This window comes from Crassostrea angulata, chromosome 8 (genome assembly GCF_025612915.1).
Source record: "Crassostrea angulata isolate pt1a10 chromosome 8, ASM2561291v2, whole genome shotgun sequence".
In the NCBI taxonomy this organism is placed as follows: Eukaryota; Metazoa; Mollusca; class Bivalvia; order Ostreida; family Ostreidae; genus Magallana; species Magallana angulata.
Window position 1 is genome coordinate 59489250 of NC_069118.1, and position 19345 is coordinate 59508594.

The following is a 19345-nucleotide window of genomic DNA, read 5'->3' on the forward strand; positions in this document are numbered from 1 at the left end:
GTTTTATTTAATGTTAAATTTATTCATCTACCTAAATCATTGCACTAAAGTTTGATTTAGCTACCAATGCACAGAGTAACAAATTTAAGCCATTACCTAGTATGAATATAAGTAAAATGTAAAGTATCCTAAAGAAACTGATCCAATACTAATGTGAAATTCTTTGAATAAATGCATGTACCTGATATGATTGATTAAGACACTGCCAGACAGACACAAACACAAGTCATGATGATGATTGTTCATAGTCAATTTCTCTCCGAAGATAACCCTACTTAATTTCTTTCTTATCATCAACTTTAAAATGAATTGATTATCAATCTCGTGTTTTATTGTCCAATACCTATCAATGGTTGATTATGTATACGTAGCGGGATGGGTTAAATAAAGATGGACCAAATAGGGATTCCATTGCGGGGTCCTCTGGATTTCTAGTTTTCTCTACCAACTGAGCTATCCGGCCCCGGCATCCCAACCAGTGTCGGGTCTGACTGTCAAGTTTTCACAATTTTTACTCATAATTGTTTTAAGTAGCTGAATAGCGTAATCCCTAACTTATGGTTTCTGAAATTTGTTTGGTATTTGTTTTTTACACATATGTGTTATCCTGCTCGTCTTTTGGTTTTTGTTAATAAGTGAAATGTTGTGTAGAATTCTGTAGTCTCTTTGTAGATCTATAGAGTATGGTTTTCAAAGATACAGTAGACAAGAGAAAGAAAAGAGGAATTGTATACGGTATAGTATTCATGAATATTATAAACTGTTCATAAGGCAGCTAACCTGTTCCTTTCTTGGTTACTCAGGTGACCTATTGCTATCATAAGTTCGTTGTTGTGTGTCAATCATAGACATTATATTAAACAGCTCTTAAATGGGTATGAGGCAGTAGTCATTGTGTTAATCCTATGGTGAGAACTGTTTCTAGAGAGCATAGCAATTTCTTACCAAGAGATTAACAAAATAAGAACCGCCCTCATTCCCATTTAGGGATTGTTTTTTTTCATACAAGGGAAACAAATTCATGTGGTTATGTGGAATACTGTCAAATTATCTGCGCAGGGGGACAGTCAAATAATCAGCCAGGTTATGTAGAATAGCAAAGCATAGGCCATAAGTCAGTATTCAAACGACCTCATATATATAAATATATATATATAAAACTGTTTATGTTCCTGTTTCGCACACATTTGATAACTAAATGTGAATTGTGGTTTGATAACAATCTGTTCTCTACCTGGAGCTGAGACACAACTGCGTCGCACTCGTATATTTTAATGCTTTTTATAGATAATGTAACTTACAAATGCAGCAGTTATGGGCCAATTAATTTAAAACAAACAGGACCAACCAAAAGGCAAAGTCGTTGTCAGACATCTTCTCTTAAATTAAAATCAAGTTCTAGTTGAGAGAAAGTCTGAAAGAGAGAAAGAATGACAGATGGAAAGCAGAGGGATATAGAGATAATACATAGTACATGTTTAACAGAGAGAGAGAGAGAGAGAGAGAGAGAGAGAGAGAGAGAGAGAGAGAGAGAGAGAGAGAGAGAGAGAGAGAGAGAGAGAGAGAGAGAGGCTGAGACTGTACATTCATGTTAAGGAGAGGAAGTCAGAGATAGTTAGTACATACTAAGGAGGGAAAATTTGAGAGAAACAGAGAAAGATACTACTAGTAAGCTGCATGTTCAGGAGAGATGGTCATACAGAGAGATAGAGAGTACATGTTAAGGACAGAAAATCTGAGAGAGAGAGAGAGAGAGAGAGAGAGAGAGATTAGGGTTGTCCAATGTAAAATGACGAAAGCGCGATTGTCCACGAACTTTTTAGACAACCCTTGTACATGTTTGACACAGAAAGTTCAATAGATGGAGCATGAGTACGTGTTGATCAGAGAAAGAAAGAATGAGTAAAAGTATGTTTGAAAGATGAAAAAAAGAGAACGAGAGATACACATACAGAGAAAAAAGGAAGAGAGAGAAGTAGAGAGGTAGGCTACATGTTAAGAAAAGAAGACAGGGAAAAGATTCATATTTAATAAAGAAAATATAAGCAAGGGAGAGGAGAAAGAGAGCAAAAGTACAGAGAGAGAAAGAGAGGAAAGACAGTGTGCAAAAGTACATAAGTCTGATAGATTTACAATGTATCGACTATATGTTTAACAGGAAGTTTAAGCTTAAGCAGAGAAAGTTAGATGGAAAGAGCAAATAAAAAAAGAGCAATAGTACATGTTAAGTCTGAGAGAGAGAGAGAGAGAGAGAGAGAGAGAGAGAGAGAGAGAGAGAGAGAGAGAACATGTTAGTAGAAAAAGACAGAAAGACATGGAGAAATTAAGCGAGAGCACAAGTATATATTTATTAGATAAAGTCAGAAAGAGAGAGAGAGAGAGAGAAAGAGAGAGAGAGAGAGAGAGAGAGAGAGAGAGAGAGAGAGAAAGAGAGAGAGAGATAGAGAGAGAGAATAAATTACATGACTGAAAGAGAGAAGAAAAGTTCGGTATAGCAAGTATGAGAAAGAGAAAGACACATATACATATAAGTACACGTTTTGCAGAGAAAGTGTTAGAGAGATAAAAAAATACATGAACATAGCATACTGCTGAGGTTAAACTGTAGTTGATGATCATACTTGCTCATAAATTATACAGTTTTATAAGAGAAACTCTCTCTCTCTCTCTCTCTCTCTCTCTCTGGGGGGTAATTTTCATTTTCCTACTGTTTGAGTCTTCTATAATCTGTACCAGAATGATGAACCATCATATATTTATGAAGAAAAATACATTTTTACCTTTAAGTTACATCTGTTTTAATTAAAATTTTCTAAAGAATCGATATTATATCTAAAAACAGTGTTGAAAGAAAGAAGTTTACATGAATGACACTGATTGACAACACACTCTGTTTTCATTGAACTTGCAGTTAAGGATTAAAGACCTAGACCCTCCAGACCATGGACCCAGCAAGTACAACATATAGAGTGCATCAATGCTCAAAGTGTCCCGGGGACACAAAGTACTATTGTGTATCGTGTCCATGTGATCTGTGTCAAAAGTGTAAAGAAAACCATGTTAAAAACCTCACAACAATAGACCACAATGTTGCCATATACCGTGATAAATTCAACTATATCCCAAAAGAAGAACTTTGTGTGAGACATCCTAGTAATGTTTATATAAAGTACTGTGGACCGTGTCAAGTTCCTGTGTGTGATTCTTGGTCTGGACATAAATCTCACAGATTCCCTGTTTCTCTCTTTCGAAAAAGTAAGCACAAGATTCTAAGCTTACGAGGAGCTTATAAAACAAAGCGACAACAACACAGAGGAACCATTCACACCATCAGAAGTGAGGCTCTCTTTTACAGACCTGTTCTTCTGCCAGGAATCACAGATGACATCAAAACCTGTCGCAGAGAATTCTCCCGCTATCAATCAGAGATGTTAACAAAGGCCCAGCCACTGAAGAATCTCATTAACTATGTGCTATATGATCTATTGAACGATGTGTTTTGTGACTTTGATTTCAAACAGAGATTTTTAAAACAGAAGATAGAAACAAACAGACATATCGTCAGCCTACAGAGATATGTACACATGTATGAACAGTCAACATTCAGTGCGCTACAATTCCTCTCCTCCATAAAGAAAGCCATCTCCCAGATATATCTTACACTCCACACCAGCCAGCTGGCCATGACTGAGTCACTCAACAAGGAGGATGTGATGGAGTCACTGAGTGCAATCCAAATCACAGAGAGAGGAAACCGACGCGTAGGAAACCAATGTCTGCTGAAACTGACGTCTGGTGCTGAGTTCCATCAATCTCTCACACTGACAGGTGTCAGTCGTTGTTATCACATTTCCTGTGTGACATCAGACCGGGTCTGGGTCAGTGATGATAGAAAGAATCTCATCTTGACAGACACAACAGGTGTCACTCTACGTCGTGTGTGGGATTCATGTATTGGTGATATATTTACTGGTATTGGAGGATCACACACAGTGAACAGTGAGAGTGAACTGATTTATATAGATTGGAATTATAACATCAAAAAATTGTCAAAGGATACGATAATCCCTACCACATTTATAAAGAGAACAGACTCTACATGGAGACCACGGTGTGTGTACTGGTCCCCGTCCACTGGGGATCTACTGGTCGGGATGTGGAACTATAGGACAGACACAGGCAGAGTAACCCGGTACAACCAGAGGGGACAACTCGCAAAAACCATACAGCATCACAATACAAGACGGGGACTGTATATAGAACCTAACTATATAACAGAGAACAACAATGGGGATGTCGTGGTGTCTGATGATGATGCTGTAGTGGTGACAGAGCGTGGAGGAAGACATCGTTTCTCCTACACAGGACCTTCATCAAGATCAGGACTACGGCCACGTGGAATCTGTACTGACGTGCTGTCACACATCCTGGTGTGTGATTGGAGAACCAAAACAGTACAGATGTTGGACAAGGACGGTCAGTTCCTGTCACATCTACTGATAAGACCATCAGGGATATTCTCACCAGGGAGCCTGAGTTATGATGTCAACACTCACCGTCTCTGGGTCGGATCAGAGTCCAACAACACGGTGGTTATATACACGTATATCACCAGACAGGACGCGCCGACAGGTAAGTCTGAGTATTTATTGTTTACAATCATGTAGAATGTATATGTATCATATGTCTTGTTTTGGTTGATTTGTTTGAGACATACAAGAACACACTTAACACGTTGTCAGTAGCAGCTTATCTATATATACTTAATGTACAAGATTTTGTTGATAGCTAGTTAAATTCAAAAAACACTCACAGGAATATGCTAATATAATTAGTTATATATAGATACATCTGTGTATGATTTAAATTTATCAATTAATTAAATACAATTACATGACATTGTAATTAATTAATATAAGCTGCATTTAAACTGTTTATGTCTGATGTTTGCAGCCTCTGCTGGTGCAATGGAGTCACTGAGTGAAATTTCAACCACAGGGGGGACAGAAAAACCACAGCAGGGTGATTGTTTATAGATTCAAAAACACATAGGAATATGTTATTTGAAATAATTATTTAGATACATCTGTGTATGATTTCAATTAATTAATCAATTAAATACAATCACATGCCATTGTAAATACAATGTTATTGATAAACTGCATTAATACACCTAGAATAATGTGTGTTAGTATGCAGACAACTGTTTAAAATAAGATTTATTATTTTTATTCATTAATCATATATATATCATTACATATCTGATGTTTGTTTTAATGCAGACACTGCTGTTAAACTCCACACCAGCCAGCTCTCCATGACTGAGTCACTCAACAAGGAGGATGTGATGGAGTCACTGAGTGCAATCCAAATCACAGAGAGAGGAAACCGACGCGTAGGAAACCAGTGTCTGCTGAAACTGACGTCTGATGCTGAGCTCCATCAATCTCTCACACTGACAGGTGTTGATGGTTGTTATCACATTTCCTGTGTGACATCAGACCGGGTCTGGGTCAGTGATTGGGACATTCTCATCTTGACAGACACAACAGGTGTCCCTCTACATCGTGTGAAGGATTCATGTAGTGATTTAGATAGGTGTGGATTACACACAGTGAACAGTGAGAGTGAACTGATTTATATAGATAGGAAATATAACATTAAGAAACAATCAAAGGATATGAAAACAACCAAAGCACTGTTAATGAAAAAAAAATTCTCTAAATGGAGACCAGAGTGTGTGTACTGGTCCCCGTCCACTGGGGATCTACTGGTCGGGATGTATAACTATGATACAAAGACAGGCACAGGCAAGGTAACCCGGTACAACCAGAGCGGACAACTCACACAGACCATACAGAACGACAATACAGGACTGGGACTGTATCTAGAACCTAACTATATAACAGAGAACAACAATGGGGATGTCGTGGTGTCTGACTCGTACAGTGCTGTAGTGGTGACAGAGCGTGGAGGAAGACATCGTTTCTCCTACACAGGACATCCATCAGGATCAGGACTATATCCACGTGGAATCTGTACTGACGCGCTGTCACACATCCTGGTGTGTGATTGGAGAACCAAAACAGTACAGATGTTGGACAAAGACGGTCAGTTCCTGTCACATCTACTGACACAATCACAAGCGATGGGTGAACAACAGAGCCTGAGTTATGATGTCAGCACTCACCGTTTCTGGGTCGGATCACGGGACAACAACAAGGTGTGTGTCTACAGTTATATAGACTCACAGGACGCTCTGACAGGTAAGTCTGAGTCATTATCATTCAGATTAATTAGATATAGATAACTAAGACACACAGTCTGTGTTAATTATCAGTCAATAAGATACATGTAAGACATGTTTATCTGTGTGATTGGTTGTCAATATAAACAGCTCATTGTTACAGGGTTAGTGGAATCTACCAGTAATTGCAAATTATTTCTTCAAATAAAATTTGTAGAAAGTGGATATATGAATTCAATAATTGATGTTATTGTACAGTACCATCGCAATGTATTTACATGTAGTTGATTTTATTTATTAGAGGTCATTTTAATTAGGTAATAAGACATAATGACACAAATATTTGTAATTATGTGTTTTGTTACAACTCATTTTAATCAATTTTATTGACTAGCTAGAAAAATAAAGAATGTGAGATTGAAGCTGTTTTTGTGAATTTAACTTGATCAATACATGTATGTTTACATGTACTGTATAATATCTATTAATTAACAGCTAATTGATGATTGTTGTAGATGCGGACACACACTCAACTGATGAGGATACACACTCAAGAGATGAAGATGTCTTTTCCAGCTCAACACCAGCCGTAAAATGGAGATAGCTTGGATATTGACAGGTTGTAAATGTTTCTGTACAAATCTAGTCTGATCTAAAAACCACACATGTTGTTTGTAACTTTGTTCAACATCTGCCGCTGAAATTGAGCTGTGTATAATTCACATGTACTGTAATACTGACTCCTGTTTATTTCACACTTGGAGATACTCCAAACATGACTGCCTGTTGCTATATAGGGAAAAAAACATCTATCAGATATTCAAATAGAGTTGATATTTTAGCAAAATTGCACATTATAGGTTTGAGAATTAATTTTAACCCTCTTAGATATGCCATCACGTAATTATATTCAATCGATAAATAATAATCATTTACAAACTCATTAATTGTTATTTCTGTTTTATGCAGGTGAGCAAACTTTATCTCCATGCCTTGTGGTTGAGTAACTGCAGCTTAACTTGTTATAGAGAAAAGGAAAAAGGGTCATATCACTTCTATTCTAGTGACTTGCACTGGCTTCCACTAAAATTCCTTCCTACATACAAAACTCTTGTGTACGCCTACATAGCATTGCGTAGATCGGGTCCAGGACAAGAACTGATTATTATCCGTAAAATAAACCAAATCCTACGATCCGACGGAAGCTTGCTACTTAATTTATCGAGGGTGTGCACTTAAAGGACAATTTGTCTATGGTGATCATTCCTACTTACGACAGTCTTCCGATGTGTATTCCTCATGCGTAATCCGTTCAAAGTTTTTAAAAGACAATTAAATACAATTTTTCTAATTAGCATTTAATTAACTTTTGAGAATTATCAATCTTGTGATTTTTTGGGTTTGAATTTTAATTATCCTCATTGTTATTTGTTGTAAAATAATGTTCAATACTATTATTCTTTAAGTTACCTATACATGTACTATGTTTTATGTCATGTCCATTTTATATAAAGTTCGCTAGAGTGATTATGTTATTATATGGAGCGCTACAAAACTTATTTATTTATTACTATTTTACTACATATGTTATGGTAATATAAAGTTTCACCAATGGACTCTGTGTTCTTTGTATATGACTTACGCACTAATCAGTGATTGTAATTTTTATAAGTTTTATATAGGTAAAACTTTCTGTAGATTGTTATAGGTATAGTATCAGTATTTATACACTTTTGCCCTGTATTTATATCCTTTGACATTAATTTAAAGGGCCGGATGCAGTTTGGTGAAAGGTTAAAGCTGTCCCTTGAAATTTTTGCTGTGTGTGACAAAGTTTTATTTTTCATTTTTGAGAAGTACACAGGCAATCTTGCATATTAGCTTAATGTCATAGTCAAAGGGGAATAACTCAAATCTGTATATTTCAGTTTTAAGATGGTATCATGTTGTGACGTACTATATTTTGAAATAAACAATAAAATGAAGTTTAATTTATAAATAGTTTCTGTTTAAATTGTCATCAAAAAGTTTTAGAAAATAGTTTTAGTTAAATATTGTAAAATTTAAAAACTCTGAATCGGTGAAAGTATTTTGATAATAATGTCCTTTTTCACACTAACATTGACAGCTGTCCAATACCTCCCTAAATAAAAAGAGTTAGTCACCTTCTTATAATCTTAAAATAAAGTCAAAGTTTATATTGTGATACTACCAGATAGTTCATGTATTATTGAGGTGAACAGAACGAATCCGATGAATATAGTACACTACACCAAAAATATATTTTAATATGAAAGTAGCATAGCTCTAATTCAGAAGAGAATTCAGAAACACTGAGTAAATGTTTTGCACTTCAAAACTTTTTGAGGAGTTGTTCGCCCTTTATTAAAATAAGAAACAAATCGTTTTCTTAAATGTGTACAAATAGTCTGTTTCAAGTTATTGCTTCCTTCATATTTTGATGATTTTTGATTAAAATAAACAAGCCTGTCAATGAAGTACAATTCAAATTGATCAAAGGGAAAAAATATCCAAGATTTCCTTTTTAATTCATCATCTGTTTAAGCGAGGATAATTTCACTTGAACAAAAAACAAACATCGTACAGAGATTCAAAATGGGAAATTTTAACAATGTTCTCCATTCGGAAGTACTCGGAACACCTCGCACATTTATTAAGTTATCATCCAGAGTACTAAATTTTGTTAACAATGCAAAATCCCCGTATACTTTCTATTTTTGGTTGTTTATTGAAACCTGAAGCGATAGAGGGGGCGTTTTAGAACAGATAATCTTGACTTTTAGCTTACCGAAACGAAGGCGGGCGAAGCTTATACTATACCCACGGCGTCGGCGTACGGACCTGTTTAAAGTTTTTGGTGCAGGTCCTGTATCTAAGTTTTTACTTGTTCTATCTTCACAATACTTGCATGGATGGTTCATCTAGACCTTATGGACTTGAAAAACTTGGATGCTGAATCTGGATCATGAATTGCAGATGACGGAGGAGGTTAATGTTATTAAACCAGGTTTAAGTTTTTAGAGCAGGTGCCCTTTGATAGCAATTCTAAGTTACTACTGGTTTTTACTTCATCACACTTGCATGGATGGCACGTCTTATGATACTTATGTATCTGACAGGCTTGCATGCTGAATTGAGGTTAGGGATTTTGGATCAGGTGCCCTCCGATGATTATATCTCAGTTATTACTGCTCCTAACTTCACCAAACTTGCGTGGATGGTGCGTCTTTATGACACGAATGCACTTGACAGGCTTGGATGCTGAATCTGAGCCATATGTTCCACATGCTGAAGGGGGTGTAGTTTTTGAAACAGGCCACCTGTTTATATAGATACTATTTACATTTTCAACTGTCTTTGTGAAAACATTAAGAATCAATTTTGAACTCTAGAACCCAATAAATTCATAAAACATCAGTGACACAAAATGGGCTTGTATTATAGCATAACCGAAAAACGGAATTGGCTGCGCCGCGTAGTAATACATAGCATGTGCTACATTAAAAAATAGTGTTTTTAAAATAATGTTGTTTTGAAGTGTACAAATTGGAAATAATAAAAATTTAAGTAATTAGGAATCATGTTTGAATATTATGAAGTATTAATGGTGATCGGAGCGTGGTCAAATCTGTCTTAAAGCCCTTTGGACTTTATTGGATTTGACCACTCCCCGACTGAAGTTATCACCTCATAATACTCAAAGAATGAGTCTTTATTCGTTAAATAGTACTATTTCAAACATGCATAGTTGATTTAACTATATAAATGAATCGCAGAGGTAGCTCTAGATACAGAGAGTGATCTTGATTATCTAGATGCTTAGACATGTCTAAAATTTTGTAACAACTCAAATTGTGTTAGACTCAGGGAGCTGGTTATAAAATATTAAAAAAATCTGCCCATATATAGTGCAGTTAATATTAAAATGGATGTGTAAATAGACGGTAGCTGAAGATACAGAGCTTGATCTTAATTATCTAATAGGATTCGTAGTTTTTATCACAGACAAAGACACTGAAATTATACAAATATTTAATCATATGCTGCACCCGTAGATATATTATGCATAATAAATGCACACGAGGGTGATATTATTAAAATTTTCAGGAGGAAAATATTATTCAAATATTGAAGTGTTTTATCCTTCTGCTCGGTAATCAAAAAATCGATGGGAAAACAGCAACGATTTATTTTAATTTTCAGCGACGAATTGATATAGACATCGTTATCATGCCGTTGTGATGAATGATCATTATTTTTAAGAAATTGCTTTGTGTTTATTTACTCGTTTATATAAACAAATGTTTCTAACGCGCGTTATTCAATTTGTCTGCACGGCCCGATGTGTTTTAGGATCGGCGATATAAAAAATAAGCATTCAATGCTTCTATATTGACCTGGGCTTCACATTTAAACAAGAGTAATTTTTCAACGTTGAATAGTGATCCTAGGGGTGCTTATATCAACGAAGAAAATGGAGACTTGAAGTCGTAAAATTTATACCCAGGGTACAGCTTGAACTTTTTTCTTTTCTCTAAATACTTTAATTCTGGTTGAAACGCGGCATTTGATCGGTTAGAAAAATTAAGTTCAATTTGTATAACCCGGTAAGCACGTCACAAGACACGTAATAATGCTCCGACGTCAAAAATGTATTAATTAATCTGCTTGACGTAACGTTTGAATTTTGAACTGATTAAAATTATTTTTTTAAAGAAAAACGCCACGTAAAGTACAGTTAATTACAGAAATTTAAATTATAGGGAATTAACTCAATATCAACCCAAGTTATATTTGTATAATCTGGGTTGGAGAAATTTACGGTTTTTTATAAACCGTTTTGCTTATTATAAAGCTTAAACTTTCTCAACCCAGGTTATACTGGAATAACTTGGGAAGACATTAAGTTCATTTCTTAATGTTCTGTTCCCTGTGAAAAAAAACTTTGTTGTTGACATTTGACCCCAACAACAAAAGTTTTCAATTGACTTAAAACTGGAACTTGCTCTACGCGATTTAAATAAAACTACTTGAAATTTTCCCTGAGAGTGTTGATGGGGTATTGGAAATTCACCGTGTACACAACCCTACCGCGGGGGAGTCGACAAACAGTATGGAGGAGTCGATTTCAACGTATGGGTCAATTTTCTCCACTGCAGAAACGTAAGAAATTTAGGGCACGCCTTTTATAGGTATTTATAAGTATTTCTTAATAATATATACCGCACGGAAAACAGCGATGGTCAAACTTGTGTTGGTCAGTGGTCCGAGTGCTCTATGCGTCTAGAAGTCTCAAAGACTTCGAAACTATATGGCAGATTTCAAATTCGCGGTAATCGATTGGTCAAAATATGCATGACATGTAAAATATATGCGATTTGTTTTGGGTCACAGACCGTTGAAACAATCAAAAAATTAGTCAACTTTGTAAGTGCAATGATCAAATCTTGACAAATCTTAGGGACAATATAGAATCGAGACCTTTTCTATTCAGACGTAACGATAACGTATGGTGAGTCGTTTTTCGGAAAACGGAACGTACGGGGGAGTAGAAAATATTGCATACTGTATAAACTTTACATTGAACATTTATTTTTTTGCAAACTGTATTTGATAATAATTGTCAATAGATAAAGTACACATGTAGTATATATGAAGGGTTTTGTAAACAGTAGGTAGAAATGCAAAATATGTGTTCAAATAAAATATATCATATTAACAACTTTACTTGTTCTCTTTTCTAATAATTTGTGTATCTCACACCATATCAATTGCATGTGAGGTACAAAGCAACATTCACAAAATTGTTGTAATTTGTTATTTCCTGTGGGTTTTGTGTGTGTGTGTGTGTGTGTGTGTGTGTAATTCGATTGTTTTCATTTATATAAGCGCACTAATAAATTGGATATAATATAATATGCTGTATTCGTTTTTGTCATTTGCATATCATATACGTATTTGCTATCAACGTCGGGTTTTCTCTATCTATCACACTCTCAATGATACATGTCGAAGTAAAGTTGAATTCTCTGCCGCTTTCGTGTTCTTTTAAGGAGACGAGCGTGGTTAGTGGGTGCTCTTGTCGATATGATCATCTAGTAAGGCGTCGATGAGTTGTAAAGTTGTTTTTGTGGTGTCTGCAAACTAGTTCTATTCCTGTTAAGTGCATACAAACAGAATGTCTGCGGTTTTGCATTGTAAACATGTAAAATAGGATTTTGTTTTAACATTAATCTGTTGTTACCATTGTACAAGTATTATCAAACAAGTAACAAACAATAAGTTCCTTAATCCATAAAGAGGAAAGGTATTCACGAATTTCTAACCCGTCTTCCCTCCCTCCCCCGCTCAGCATTATTACTTTTAGAATGAAGTATCATTTTTACCAAATTTAATTAAAATATACCAAATGTAAATGGAAAAAAATAAATATAGGAGAAATGATGGCTTAGATTAAATTGATAACTTTTAAATTCTTACTTACTTATATCAGTCAGACATCAACCTTTCAAATAGAAAACAAGTATCCAACACGATGAAGAGAAAAAGACGGTAATATTCGACATGGGTCACCTATGAGTTCTAGGTATACACCCAATATCATTTCTCTGACTCGACGGATCAAGAACATCACACAGTGTTTAACACAGTATTGACTCAAAGGAAAACAATATGTTTACCATATACAGTCGAATTATAACATGTAATAATTATGTTAGTAGAAAAATAACATTCAACTTGCTTGTACGTGTATACTTTAACAAATTTATTATTCTCCTTTTTATGTCTTTTTGATAATTTCTTGAAGAGAATTGCACTCTGAAAGCGGCGTTTGGTTCCCGTTTCCCTTGACCATCAACCGGTTGAATCCCCCCCCCCACCCCCATATACGCACACAAACACCTTCATAACTAAATATTTGAGTATATTTAAGACAAAAATATAAGGGAGGGGTTTTGTTTGTGTTTTTTGAATAAGCAAATAAAAAGCCTCTTCCTCGACATGTTACGATCACAGCTCCCAATCCAATCTTCGTGTGTCTTATTAGTGCCAAAAATAATAATAATAATAAATAAATAAAACAAATAGAGGTGTTTAATTAGAATAAAAAGAGTACATGTTTTTTTTTTATAAATTGACTTTTGTTATTTCTAATTTTCTTAACCCTAATTTCACTAAAGATGCTCTGATATTATAAGCAGTCTCCCTCGACATGTGACAATTACAACTCCCAATCATACATCTTCAAGTGTTTTGTTAATACCAAGCCCATGGAATCTGTCTTTGATCAGTGGTATCGTTCTGTCAATGCCGATTTAAACAGTGTCAGTGTGGAGTCCCAATAAAGCCATTGTTCTGTGTTCTTATAGCTTAAAGAGTTGTTTCTTTATTTTATCATCAGTAATTATTTATCTGATGACCAAACCCTCTTTCATACTCAAATAATAAAAACAAATCTAGACAAAATTGTCCAAACGTTGGCTCCATTTTTGTTAGCATTGTTGTTAAAAATAACATTTCCTGTATGGGTCCGATCGCTTTGTTCAATAGATATTCTAGAGATGCCTGCTAGAATCCGGATTAGGACAGGGACAGACTTTGGGGCTGGGTGACCACATCCATCTATTATGTAGGACCGATTTCTATCCTGCAAATAAATGGCTTTGAATAATAGATAAACTCCATTCTGTCCAAGGCCATTTAAGCACTGAATGTTTATTTTTGGATGTCGTTGGTCATATGATACATCTATGCGGTGCAGAGAAATTTAATATCGCGCGTTAGCGCGGTATAATAATTTGTCTGCACTACTTGGTGTGCCATAGGACCGATGACATCCAAAAATAAGCATTAAATGCTTATATTTATATTCATAATGATGTTTTTTGAATGATATATATGTGTATCGTCGCTGTAAAGTCATTATATAAGCTTTAGATCTCAGTCAGGGATTTGAAACATACATGGGACAGCAATATTAACATGTTATCTAGTACGCTTCTGCAGCTAAAAATAAAGAGCCAGAAACTTTGTGGAGACAAATCTTATTATACCCGCACTTTCTAAAGAAAGTTCGGGTATATTGTTGTTACTCTGTTCCGTCCGTCTGTTCGTCCGTCTGTCACGTTTTACTTTCTCAAACTGCTCTTACATCTTATAAACCAGCAAACTGAACTCTTGGAGTTTGATTTGGGGTATCATGTTGTTTTGTAAAAAGGTTTCAAAAATTCTCTGTTAGTCCTGGGCGTCAAATAATTGGTAAAAAATGACGTTTTTTCACAAAAAACCTTCTTCCTCGAACTCCTCCTACATTTTCAACAGTAGACAAATCATCTTTTGGAATATGTTTTAGGGTATCCTATAGATGCGCAATAAGGTTTCGGAATTTTCAATTTTGTCCTGGGGGTCATTTAATGGCTGAAAAATGACTTGTTTTTTTTTTTACAAAAAACTGGTTTCAAAAACGTCACTTTTTTTTGGCAGTAGCCAAATGATCTTCTATAATATGATTGGGGATGTCATATTGAGGCGTTATCAGGTTCCAGAATTATTTTTTATTAAGGGGATCAGTGGGCAACAAAAAATGACGTTTTTTGGCCAAAAAAATATGGTTCCCAGAACTCCTTTTACAACTTTTGGAGTAGCTACGTCATCTCTTGGGATATAATTGGGGCTGTCCTATAGATGTGCAATAAGGTTTTAAAAATTTAAATTTCATCCAGGGAGTCAAATAGTAGCAGAAAATTGACGTTTATTACTAAAAAACAAAACATTGATCCAAGAGCTCCTCTTATGATTTAATGGATAGACAATCATATCTTGAAATATGATAGGGACTGTGATATAGATGTGCAGTAAGGTTTTAAAAATTTAGATTTCATCCAGGGAGTCAAAAAGTAGCAGAAAATTGACGTTTATCACTTAAAAAAAACATAGATCCTAGAAATCCTTTTATGATTTAATGAATAGACACATCATATCTTGGGATATGATAGGAACTGTTCCATAGGTCAATGTAGATGTGCATTACGGTTTTGAAAAATTTAATTTAACCCTGAGGCCCATTACCTACATATCTTTCGATGCCCTTTAAGGATCAAGAATATATACGGTTAAGGGGTGGGAATCTCAACTGTTTTCGAGATATTCGTGTACTTCCTGTTCGAGGGGGGTCATGACCACCCCCGGGGCCCATAACCTACATACCGTTTGATGCCCCTTGACACAAGGAACAAGAATATATATGGTTTAAGGGTGGGGATCTCAACTGTTTTGAAGATATTAAGGGACTTGCTGTTTGAGGGGGTCAGGACCACCCACAGGGCCCATGACCTACATACCATTTGATGCCCCTTGACATCAGAAACATGAATATATATAGTTTAGGGGTCATGATTATAACAGATTCTGAGATATATGGTAATTTCAAATTCCTGGGGGTGGGAATGACCCCAGGGGTCAGATCTAATAAACCCTATATATTGCCAGTAACAGTCAATATATGATTATGAAAACCCTATATTAAGTTATCATTTAAAATAGAGTCTACGATTCTTCCTACAAGGTTCAATGTTAGACCCCACACCATTTTGACACCCGTTAGGGTCATGACTTACATGCCATAATGATCTGATGCGCCAGAGGAAGGAGGAATAATATCTTTGGATTAAGGTGGGGATCTCAATGGTTTTTATGATATTTGATAATTTCAGGAAGAGCACTTGGGATCATGACCTACATACCATCTGAAATGTCTTGAACAAAGAAACAATAATATAATATGTACATGATATATGACTCAATTTAAGAACCCAGATATAGATCAATCAACTATGTATTGTAATACTTCCTATGTATATATACATGTATTAGTTTGTGTTTTGTTCTATACTATTCATGTTCATGACTGTAGTATGGCTTAGTCTTATTTTAAATTACATTAAAAAATTGTCAAATATATGACTTGGAACCCCCATCCCCAAACAAACTCAAATATAACCCCCCCCCCCTTAATTGTCGAATGGTCTATTAAATCAAAATAGAATTTGGGTGTCTAAAAACTTTTATAAACTGGTAAAAAATGTTATTCTTTAAACAAATTACATTACACCTTGCATAATTGACAAAGGATCTATTGAGATATGATCAAAGGTCATATTTCTACCTTAGGATCAATAAGGCCAAAAAAAAAAGTTGTGTATTTAGGGTAACCCGACCTAACCTAGAAAAAAGCCCCAATCCTTCCATTTCTATATGTCTGTTTTCATCCGATTGTGAATTTCATATTATTTCTATTAAAAAATCTGTTTTTAGATATGACACAAACAAACATTCTTAGGATTCATGCAAAAAAAAAATGATAAAATAAAAAAATATCCCTACCTACCTAACCTAATTTTTTCATCAGTGTTACCCTAAACACACACCTTTTTTGATAGGCATAACTAGTATTCATTGACAAGTTAAAATTAATAACAATAAATGATTCAAATTATAAATGGTCATACTCCACATTCACCCCCCCCCCAATCTAACCCGGTTCTTAAGATTCAGTCATCTTAATACATTCTTACATGTGTGCAGTAATAAATTTTAAATCATTTCTTGATTGCTTTTTCTCTCCTGATGAACATTAACATTTTGAAATTGCTTAATTCAATTTTTAAGATTTATAAACAAAATGTTATATGCATGTGTATTCGCCTATTTGGGGCAATTCTAAACAAAGCAGTGACATCATTAGGCTAGGAATTACCCACTGGATCAAACACTACTGTAACATATGAATAAGATAAAATACTTTATTGGGAGTTGATTTTATTCAACTCTCCTATGCACTTACTCGGGCAAAGCGAGTCAAAGACAACACCTGGGGGTCATTAATGTACTTTACACCATTTGATGCATCATAATGACATTAGAAGATATTTTGTATTTTCCTGTTTCGTGGGGTCAGAACAGCTAGTCCCATAAGGCCATGACCTACACTATTTGATGCATTATAATACAATAAGAAAGAAATACTCTACTCATATAAAAATGATAATTAAGTGTCTAGTACACTTACTTACATGTAATACACAAATCTAATAAGAAATTGTTTATACAGGGTCAAGATGGGGTCAACTCAATAGTGCAAGTCTGACAAATGAAAAAAAAACTTTTGCAACTAAAATGACAGAAACTTTACAAATCGGATAGGATAGGTAACGATGATAAGCATATTTAAATATTAAAAGATGATGATACAGTATGCTGTCAAAGGGAGATCACATTTAGAAAGTGAAAGTAGAACTTATGTATGCTGGCATCTCATTATATTGTGCTACTGCTACTACATGTATTATGCTTACCTATATTTATCAGCATCATAATGATAATCCAATTAAAACACAATAATGAATTCCTTTAGCTGATCTTAACTAATTCTTTTCTGCATATGGAAAACACAGACATGTATGTATACACGCGAACGCATCTAATCGAAGAGCTGGGTAAAATTAGTACCCGCTAATGATACCTGCAGACCTGTGTTGTGTACGTAACTTCAGACAAAGATCAGTTATTTGTAACATGGATGTATTTTTATGACCTATTCTTCAAATCCACTTGCACCATTGTATTAGGTAAATAACAGCTTTAAGGTGGTGCAGGACACCTGCATATTGTGATGTATACTTCCTTTTGAGATAAACAACAAAGTATATTAAATATTAATTAAATATTTACCCCCCAAAAATGTTACCTAACATTGAAGCGCAGTGGGTTAGAGCGTTTACATGTCTGTAAGAGCATTGGGGTCCAAGGTGTATTTTTGGTAATTTTACAATTGATATAATTGAATTTTCATGGGGGGGGGGGGGGTCTGGACCCCTCACTCCCACCCCTTCTCTAAATCTGCATGTGCACACGATGATGTACATATGTATGCACACAGAAGCAAATCTAAAACCGGCAACAGCCACGGGGAGGGGGCATAATTTAATTTTTAATTTTGTTTGTAATAATTATATAGACCGTTATACTTTCTGTGACATCAAATGTTAAGATTATTGATTAACTGAAAATTCACTGCAAACAGTTTAACCCCAAATTGCACATAAAGTGCTGCTCATATGTATTATCATATGGGAAGGGATCTCATCCTTCAGTTATGAAAATTATAATTTTTAAATGTATTACCGGAGTTTGCATGTGGTCTTCATTTTTAATTAAACTGGTACAAAACAGTGTTATTTAGGGCAAACACTTGGTGCGGGTATTACTGTCTAATGACAGCATCTAGTTAATTAAGATGTAGATATAATTTAATCATTATTTTTCAAAAGGACCTATCAAATTGGTCATGTAAGGTTGAACGTTTCTTTTAATCTTACAAAATTAAATATACTTAAACATGTCGTGACGTTTATATTTGTGCTCATGGCGTATGAATTAGCAAAGTGTATTCATAGAAAATTGAACATCGCCGATTTCCAATGCAGACTTAAGGGGAAATATACACTGAATGTAAATTTAAATCTATATACCACCTAAGATACATATCATGTAAGACAAATCCAAAATAGTCGTGTGACTTTCCATAATTATAGGCAAGTAAATCTGCCGAAATATGTACAAACACCAAAAGAAAAGAAACCAAACACAAAAGCCCAAAGAAGACCATAGGAAAAGTTTGAAAAGTACTCTGTTCTGTATTGATATTAGTAAGTAATGACACACACATATATCTATTGACATTTTTATTAAACTAAAGACACATAAGTGACAGTTACATTTTGGTTTGAGTGTTTAACTCTTCATTTATCGGTTTCCTCAATTTGGATGCATGTATTCTGAAAAACGATATTCTATGTGAATTTAATCGATTGTGTATTCATATATATTTGTTAGAAAATATTTAAAGGTAACAACCAGATAGCAATACGCTTCGTAAATGTACAAGCATTATTAGTTGAATTCCGAGTGCGTGACGTAAGTGAAATGTAAGCGTAGAATTACATATGGAGTATCCAGGCCTGAGATTTTAATATTTAAAACCGGATAGGAACCGGATAAGAATTATGGGTTAATAAG

General features: G+C 34.9%; 1 protein-coding gene and 1 pseudogene across 10 annotated transcripts in view; both read left to right on the forward strand.

Moving 5' to 3' along the window:
* The window catches only part of LOC128160045 (uncharacterized), a 102711-nt gene extending 94478 nt beyond the window's left edge, over positions 1–8233 (forward strand). For all 10 annotated transcript variants that reach the window (XM_052823302.1, XM_052823310.1, XM_052823300.1 and 7 more), the window contains one exon: positions 7217–8233. The gene's annotated coding sequence lies outside the window, so the exon portion shown is untranslated. The remainder of the gene's footprint in view (positions 1–7216) is intronic.
* LOC128160051 (uncharacterized) overlaps positions 4960–19345 on the forward strand; it is a 39571-nt pseudogene continuing 25185 nt past the window's right edge.